This window comes from Girardinichthys multiradiatus, chromosome 19 (genome assembly GCF_021462225.1).
Source record: "Girardinichthys multiradiatus isolate DD_20200921_A chromosome 19, DD_fGirMul_XY1, whole genome shotgun sequence".
NCBI lineage: Eukaryota > Metazoa > Chordata > Actinopteri > Cyprinodontiformes > Goodeidae > Girardinichthys > Girardinichthys multiradiatus.
Window position 1 is genome coordinate 41636204 of NC_061811.1, and position 9563 is coordinate 41645766.

Below are 9563 nucleotides of genomic sequence, written 5' to 3' on the forward strand. Positions count from 1 at the left end.
CGAGCATGCGCTGTGCGACCTGCACGTTAGCTTGCGGCGGGATGTAAACACCGACCAGGATGAACGAAGCGAACTCACGGGGGGAATAGAAAGGCTTACAGTTTATGATGAAGGATTCCAGGTCTGGAGAACAGTGCTGCTGAACCACTGTCACGTCGTTGCACCAACCACTGTTGAGGTAAAAACAGATTCCTCCACCTTTCGCTTTGCCGGAGAGTTCCGTGTCTCTGTCCGCTCTGTAGAGCTGGAATCCTGCCAGCTGCAGCGCAGAGTCCGGTATTAATCCACACAGCCACGTCTCCGTGAAGCACAAAACTGCCGATGAATAAAAGTCCCTGTTTTTCCCCAACAACAGTTGTAGTTCCTCCATTTTGTTGGGAAGTGAGCGCACGTTAGAGAGAAATATTCCAGGTAACGGTGTTCGTAGTCCACGCTGGCGAAGTCGTACCAGCACCCCAGCCCGTTTCCCTCTCTTCCGGCGTTTCACCGCGTGAACAAAGGTAAGCGCACCTTTGACCAGAATGTCCAAAAATTCCAGAGCAGTAGGTAGAAAAGTGGGAAATAACTCCTCTGGTGTAGTAGCCCTGATGTTCATGAGTTCTTCTCTGGTGAGAGAGCTCCGGGTACCATCACAGAAGACCGTTTTAAAGCAAAAAACAAAACAAAACAATGCGCACAAACACGCCGAGGCAACCATCTGCGGCGCCATCCTGTCAAGTTAATGAGTGGTACATCCAGTAAATAGTAAATGGACTGAACTTATATAGCACCTTTCCAGTCATACAGACCGCTCAAAGCACTTTACACTAGAGCCACATTCACCCAATCGCACTCACTAACGCTCCCACATTCATACACTGATACACAGATCGGTAGGCAACTTGAGGTTAAGTGCCTTGCCCAGGGGCACATTGACATACAGCAGGAGGAAGCTAGAATTGAACCCACAACCTTCCGATTGCAAGACAACTACTCTTCCTACTGAGCCACAGTCGCCAGTGACAGTTCCTTTCTGACTGCAAGCACATGCCCACATCACAGTCACTACCATGCTTGTATCCGGGTGTGGTGACACCCCAAAGTAGCTGTCTGAGCTTTTCTCTGTCCACTGCAGGTAGGGACAGGTAGATGTTCATCAACTGGTGAATACTCATTTGTCAGGCTAATGTTTCTGAAAAAAACTCCATGAAGGTGTGTAGCAAGCCCCCACTGAAAAGGTTGACATGTCAGACACAGGTTTCTGCTACATGCTGGTACTTCCATCTTGTGGGATGACATAGGGGTTTGTCACAGCAATGACAACTAGATGCTGGAAGACAGTGTTGGACTATCTCCAGGTTTAATTTATTTAGTGAGCCTGGGAACAGAAATCTTTTGTTGTGACACATCATCTGTCTTTTGCTGGTGCTGCATGGTGCACCCACGATACACTGGGTGGATAGTGGAACACAAGGATACTTCTATGCTTCTACAGACAGGCAGACTGACAATAGTTGAGAAAAAGATTCAGCTAGTATCACACACATTTTATATAGAACAAACAAGACATGGTGCATTTTGCAGACATACAGTACAGAACTAAAGTTTGGACACATCTTCTCATTCAAAGAGTTGTCTTTATTTTCATGACTATGAATATTGTAGCTTCACACTGAAGGCATCAAAACTATGAATTAACACATGTGGAGTTATATACTGAACAAAAAAGTGTGAAACAACTGAAAATATGTCTTATATTCTAGGTTCTTCAAAGTAGCCACCTTTTGCTTTGATTACTGCTCCGCACACTCTTGGCATTCTGTTGATGAGCTTCAAGAGGTAGTCACCTGAAATGGTTTTCACTTCACACGTGTGCCCTGTCAGGTTTAATAAGTGGGTTTTCAACCCTTATAAATGGGGTTGGGACCATCAGTTGTGTTGTGCAGGAAGTGGGTACAGTACGCAGCTGATTGTCCTACTGAGTAGACTGTTAGAATTTGTATTATGGCAAGAAAAAAGCAGCTAAGTAAAGAAAAACGAGTGGCCATCATTACTTTAAGAAATTATGGTCAGTCAGTCCGAACAATTGGGAAAATTTTGAAAGTGTCCCCAAGTACAGTTGCAAAAACCATCAAGCGCTACAAAGAAACTGGCTCACATGAGGACCGCCTCAGGAAAGGAAGACCAAGAGTCACCTCTGCTGCGGACGATAAGTTCATCCGAGTCACCAGCCTCAGAAATCGCAGGTTAACAGCAGCTCAGATTAGAGAACAGGTCAATGCCACACAGAGTTCTAGCAGCAGACACATCTCTAGAACAACTGTTAAGAGGAGACTGTGTGAATCAGGCCTTCATGGTAAAATAGCTGCTAGGAAACCACTGCTGAGGACAGGCAACAAACAGAAGAGACTTGTTTGGGCTAAAGAACACAAGGAATGGACAATAGACCAGTGGGAATCTGTGCTTTGGTCTGATGAGTCCAAGTTTGAGATCTTTGGTTCCAACCACCGTGTCTTTGTGTGGCGCAGAAGAGGTGAATGGATGGACTCTTCATGCCTGGTTCCCACCGTGATGCATGGAGGAGCAGGTGTGATGGTGTGGGGTGTTTTGCTGGTGACACTGTTGGGGATTTATTCAAAATTGAAGGCATACTGAACCAGCATGGCTACCACAGCATCTTGCAGCGGCATGCTATTCCATCCGGTTTGTGTTTAGTTGGACCATCATTTATTTTTCAACAGGACAATGACCCCAAACACACCTCCAGGCTGTGTAAGGGCTATTTGACCAAGAAGGAGAGTGATGGGTTGCTGCACCAGATGACCTGGCCTCCACAGTCACCGGACCTGAACCCAATCGAGATGGTTTGGAGCTGGACCGCAGAGTGAAGGCAAAAGGGCCAACAAGTGCTAAGCATCTCTGGGAACCAAAAAGAATCTTTAAGTGGGTTTTACTTAATTTGAGAACAAGAAGAAAGATTTTAAGTTGGAACAGGTGATAGTAGTGAAAGAGCCAATATCTCTGAGAGCAGAGACATAGTTTAGAGAAGAAGTATCTATGTGTCACCTGTGTTCTCTGTATATTGTTTTATTTAATGTTTATTGTCCTTACCTGCCTTAGGGCAGCAGATGAAAACTAGCTCTTTTGCTAATTCCCGCATATTTACATTGATGCTTGAAGCTAATATGTTAATTAATGTGCACTGTCCTAATTTAAATAAATAAAGAAAAGAAAAGTAGTGGTACATGTTTGCACAAGGCAGAATTGTTTTAATTTCTAATACATTTATGGTAACATTATTAATGGACTTAATAAACCAGAGGAACTGGTCTCAAAGTGACACTTTGTGGACTGGCATTGTGAAGAAGTAAAAGGTAGTTTCTTTGGTCTATATTTTACATTGTATTTGTTTAACATTGACAGTAAGTCATGTTGGGATCACAGCCATGGATTGCAACATGAAAACTCCGGTACAGACTTTTCTGGAACTTTCAAAATAAATTGCATTTAACCGACTTCCAGCACAACTTCAGAAAGGGAAGGGGGATAACAGCGGACTTCCCATGATGCCACTGCCCGTATAAAACCCCCACTTTCCCAATGGTCCGATCTCTTCCACCCAGACTCCGTGTGAGGCTGGCCAGACAGACAGTGTGTTAATGTCTCTTTGCTGGAAAACAGACATAAACTCTTTAAACTGGATCCAAGGGTGTCCTATGATCATCGATCATATACACTGAGTTAAGTACGGATGAATTACTGTTTGTGTACCTGGTATTCATTCATATAAAAGGGAAATTAAGGTATAACCATTGTTTGACTTTCTCCCGAGGCCTGCAGAAGCAAACGGTGTTTCAGAGAATTCCCTGTCTCTACGAAGCCGAGTGGAGCGGTTTTCCCAGTATGGAAGGAGGACAACCGAGACCGCATCACTGTGGTAACGTGCAGCTTGGTCGGCTCAACAGCGAGCCCCCTCCCACAACAACTTCGGAGGTTAGCTGAAGTTAACCTTCGTTCAAAGTGAATGTTTCGTCAAACTTCGTCGATGCCCGGACACCTCCTCAGCATGGTTCATACGTGGTTAGGGTTTGGGCAGAGTAATAGAGAAAGATTTATGATCTGAACGTTTTTCATTTTATGAAGTTTGGTTTTGTTTGTGTTGAACTCAGCTATCTTAGTGCTAGCAGGCTATCTGCAGCACACATGCTCAGTTTTGTGTTCTGTGTTTGTGTGTTTTTAAAGTTCAGACAAACTTTACTTGAAGGGTGATTTTAAACACAGAAGATTGATCATAACGCGCCGTCTACGCTTATGCATTTTAACCTTTTTATCAACGGTATTTTAAAGGTGTGTGTTTGATTCTGGGGCTAAGCTATCAGCTTCTTTTGTTAGCTTTAACTGCTAACAGCTAATGAAACACCATTAAGCCCCATTTCTCCAGAAAGATTTGGCTCTGTTCCAAAATATTCCCTTAATAATATTTATTTAAATATTATTTTCATAAATAAAGGCAGCTAATGAGACACCGTTGAGAATTACTCATCCAGAAGGTTGGTTTCATTCAGCAGATCATTCTTTAAAACATTATTTTAATAAAATAATATTTTATCTGATCTTCCACTGTGAATAGTTGTCTGATTTATTAATAAGTTAGTTCCAAAACTAACTTAACTTCACTTCCAGATACTTCAAGATAATCCTTGGTTCTCAAACATAAACATTGCATGGTAATGTTGCATTACTCTTTTGGTCATGGTTTTAACCATTTTTAATCAACTTGTTTATATTGTACATAGCCTATTAGTCTCCCCTATTCTTTAATTCTGCTTGGTAGTTTAGTTGGATTGTTTTAGCATAGTAAAGAGTTTGTTGATTGAAATATGTTTGACTTTGAGTTGACATATTTTTGTTAATAAATTCTTGTATTTTAAGAAATTGTGTGAATTCATTCCATGTGTGTGCAGAGTTTTGATGTTCAATAATTGTCAGAGCTTGGCTCACCCTTTTGATTTTGTCCTATTAGAATAGTCCCAAATACTGTGTTTAAACAATCAACCTCCCTTTATTTTCCTGCTTAGTGTGGCTTATTTGAGCTGATCTGAAAAATGTCAGTCAGTGATCTTATCAGATGTTTCACCAGGGTCTGAGGCTAAAAGGTCTTGCACAACTTCTTAGTTTTCAAATGGAATCCTAAACAGTTGACCAGGGATCTAAGGTCTATGACTACTGTATGTCTTTTTTCTTTATTTATTTTTTCCCTGTTAACAGAAGAACAATAAGACACATGTTTCATTGTTTGGGGGTAATCTGATGTATGAATCTCCAAATGCCTTTATTCATAACTGTGAATTCCTTTGTTATATCAGGAAATGCTTGGTGCCATACTTGTTTTATGGTTCTAAAATGTTTCTATACCCATCTCTTCCCAGGCAACCATGAGCTTCAGCTTGATGGATGGGTGATTTCCTGCAATTGGAAAGTAAAAATATTTACTCCTAACTCTTTCAATTTACTTTACCATAGACCAGGCAACAAAATGACTTTATCATACACAATGTTAACCTGCTAAAAACAGCTCTTAAAAAATATTTGTGCAATAAGTGGTAATTATACATTTTAAACGTTTCATCACTAACTAAGATGTATTATCATTAACTTGATTCTATTTATTTATGTTAAAAATTAAAAGGGACAAAATTAATTTTGATGATTATTACTTCTTTTAATATGAGGACTCATAAACATAATAAATACATAGCTTCATTAAGCTGCTCTACCCCATTTCTATATAAAAATACCGTCCTATCAGAGAGCACTGAATACAAACAGTGATGTGTACCATTGCAGATTTCTTCTTATTTTGCTCTCTTCACACAAACAATAAAGCTTTTAGTATCAGACAGAGATAAAAGAAAACCAAAGATAATCAATTTTCAAATAGGAAAGAAAGCTTCCAAGCCAACCTGGGCCAATGTGATTAACTGCCTGCTAAACGTATTGTCTGTGCCACCCTTGGCAACAACTGCCATAATGGGTTTGTGATAACTGGCAATGAGTCTTATATCACTGTGGACAAATGTTAGTCCCCTCTTATTAGTAGATTTGTTTTAATTTAGCCACAGTTTGGAGTTTGACAAGGCCACTTCAGGTCAGTCATTCCTTTATTTATTTTTGTGAGCCATTAAGAGGTGGACTTAATGGTGTGGTTTGGAAAATTGTGCTGCTGCATTACCTATGTTTGCTTGAGCTTCAGCTCACACATTGACATTCTAGTGTATTTCTTCCTGAAAAGCAGAATTAAAATTAATCAATAAAATGATTTGCATCATCTAAATAATTTATTGTAACAAAAACCCAAACTCAGAAGAAATCTATATACTTTGTTGCACCATTGTTAACTGCCTTTTTAACAGTTGGCAGAGCCCTTGATGTGATCTTGCAGTAATTTTGGGAAGCTGGCCACCCCTGGGAAGGTTCACCAATGTCCTATGTATTCTCCATCGATAATGATCTTAGAAATGGATTTATGCTACATCCTTAGGAATGTCTTTGTAACTCTGAAGTTGTTGGGTTTGTTGTTGTGTCTGTGTGGTGATTTTTTCACTTAGCTGAAACATCCAACTCTAGGGTTTAAGTGGAGAAGGCTACACCTGATGCACCTTTTCCCAATCGGGATGCATCAGACCTGTCGAATGTAAGAAGCTACCTGGCGGACCTTCAGTGCCTGAGTGTTTGACCTAAGTGGTTGCTCCAAGCCTTTTGTGAATCTTTGATATATGTTTTCCTCTCAAAGACATACCTGTCTTATCTCTGTGTTTACTCCATGATCAATTTGTAAAACTCCTGTTATGAAGCTGCCAAGAAAATCCCAGTGCAATCATCAAGAATACTAATAGCACTACTCTTACCTGGATTCTCACCCATTCTTCACAGCCATCCTGTGGCAGCTCAAATCCTCATTTCAAAATGGCATTTTGCATTTACTTTGGTTGTTTTTGTCTGATAGTAAAAATTCTTAGAAAATCTGGAACTTTTAAGATGGGACAAAAAGTAGTTTTACTGAACTGTTGCTAATAAAAGAAGTAAAATTGCACAGACTGATAAAGACGAAATATACATCACATGACTATGAATGGAACTACTCGTACTCGTCGTCTTCCGCTTATCCGGGACCGGGTCGCGGGGGCAGCAGACTCAGCAGAGACGTCCAGACGTCCCTCTCTCCAGACACCTCCTCCAGTTCCTCCAGGGGGAGCCCAAGGCGTTCCCAGGCCAGCCGAGAGACATAGTCCCTCCAGCGTGTCCTGGGCCTTCCCCTGGGCCTCCTCCCGGTGGGACGTGCCTGGAACACCTCCCGAGGAAGGCGCCCAGGAAGCATCCGGTATAGATGCCCGAGCCACCTCAACTGGCTCCTCTTGATGTGGAGGAGCAGCGGCTCTACTCCGAGCTCCTCACCCTCTCTCTAAGGGAGTGCCCGGCCACCACACGGAGGAAGCTCATTTCAGCCGCTTGTATCCGGGATCTCGTTCTTTCGGTCATGACCCAAAGTTCATGGCCATAGGTGAGAGTAGGAACGTAGACCGACCGGTAAATTGAGAGCTTTGCTTTTCGGCTCAGCTCTCTCTTCACCACAACGGACCGGCACAGCGCCCCCATTACTGTGGCAGCCGCACCGATCCGTCTGTCGATCTCCCGCTCCATTCTTCCCTCACTCGTGAACAAGACCCCGAGATACTTAAACTCCTCCACTTGAGGCAGGAACTCCCCTCCAACCTGAAGAGGACAAGCCACCCTTTTCCGGTCGAGTACCATGGCCTCGGACTTGGAGGAGCCGATCCTCATCCCAGCCGCTTCACACTCGGCTGCGAACCGCCAGAGCGCATGCTGTAGGTCTTGGCTAGAGGGGGCCAGCAGGACCACATCATCCGCAAAAAGAAGAGACGAAATCCACTGGTCCCCAAACCAGACCCCCTCCGGCCCTTGGCTGTGTCTAGAAATCCTGTTTCCTAAAAGTGATGAACAGGACCGGTGACAAAGGGCAGCCCTGCCGGAGTCCAACATGCACCGGGAACAGGTCCGACTGAGTGCCGGCAATGAGGACCAAACTCCTGCTCCGCTCGTACTGGGACCGGATGGCCCCTAATAAAGGGCCCCCGATTCCATACTCCTGGAGCACCCCCCACAGGGCATCACGAGGGACACAGTCGAATGCCTTCTCCAGGTCCACAAAACACATGTGAACCAGTTGGGCAAACTCCCATGAACCCTCGAGCACCCTGTAGAGGGTATAGAGCTGGTCCAGTGTTCCACGGCCGGGACGAAAACCACACTGCTCCTCCTGAAGCCGAGGTTCGACTATCGGTCGGACTCTCCTCTCCAATACCCTGGCGTAGGCCTTACCAGGGAGGCTGAGGAATGTGATCCCCCTGTAGTTGGAACACACCCTCCGGTCCCCCTTCTTATGAAGGGGGACCACCACCCCAGTCTGCCAGTCCAGAGGCACTGTCCCCGACCGCCATGCAATGTTGAAGAGGTGTGTCAACCATGACAGCCCTACAACATCCAGAGACTTGAGGTACTCATCCACCCCCGAAGCCTTGCCACCACAGAGCTTTTTAACCACCTTGGTGACTTCAGCCTGGGTGATGAAAGAGTCCAACCCCGAGTCCCCAGCCTCTGTTTCCACCACGGAATGCGTGATGGCAGGATGGAGGAGATCCTCGAAGTACTCCTTCCACCACCCGATAATGTCCTCAGTCGAGGTCAGCAGTCTCCCGCCCCCACTATAAACAGTGTTGGCGAAGCACTGCTTCCCCTCCTGAGGCGCCGGACGGTTTGCCAGAATCGCTTTGAGGCCAACCGGTAGTCCTTCTCCATGGCCTCACCGAACTCCTCCCAGGCCCGAGTTTTTGCCTCTGCCACAGCCTGGGCCGCAGCACGCTTGGCCTCACGGTACCCGTCAGCCGCCTCAGGAGTCCCACAAGCCAACCACAACCGATAGGACTCCTTCTTCAGCTTGACAGCATCCCTTACTGCTGGTGTCCACCACCGGGTTGTGGGATTGCCGCCGCGACAGGCACCGCAGACCTTACGGCCACAGCTACGGGCAGCAGCATCGACAATACATGCGGAGAACATGGCCCACTCGGACTCTATGTCTCCAACATCCCCCGGGATCTGGTCGAAGCTCTCCCGGGGAGGTGGGAGCTGAATACGTCCCTGGCCGAGGGCTCCGCCAGACGTTCCCAGCAGACCCTCACTATGTGCTTGGGCCTGCCAAGTCTGTCCGGCTTTCTCCCCCTCCAGTGGATCCAACTCACCACCAGGTGGTGATCAGTGGACAGCTCAGCCCCTCTCTTCACCCGAGTGTCCAAAACATGCGGCCGAAGGTCTGATGATACGACAACAAAGTCGATCATCGACCTCCTGCCTAGGGTGTCCTGGTGCCAAGTGCACTGATGGACACCCTTATGTTTGAACATGGTGTTCGTTAAGGACAATCCGTGACTAGCACAGAAGTCCAATAACAAAACACCACTCGGATTCAGAACGGGGAGGCCATTCCTCCCGATCAAGCCTCTCCA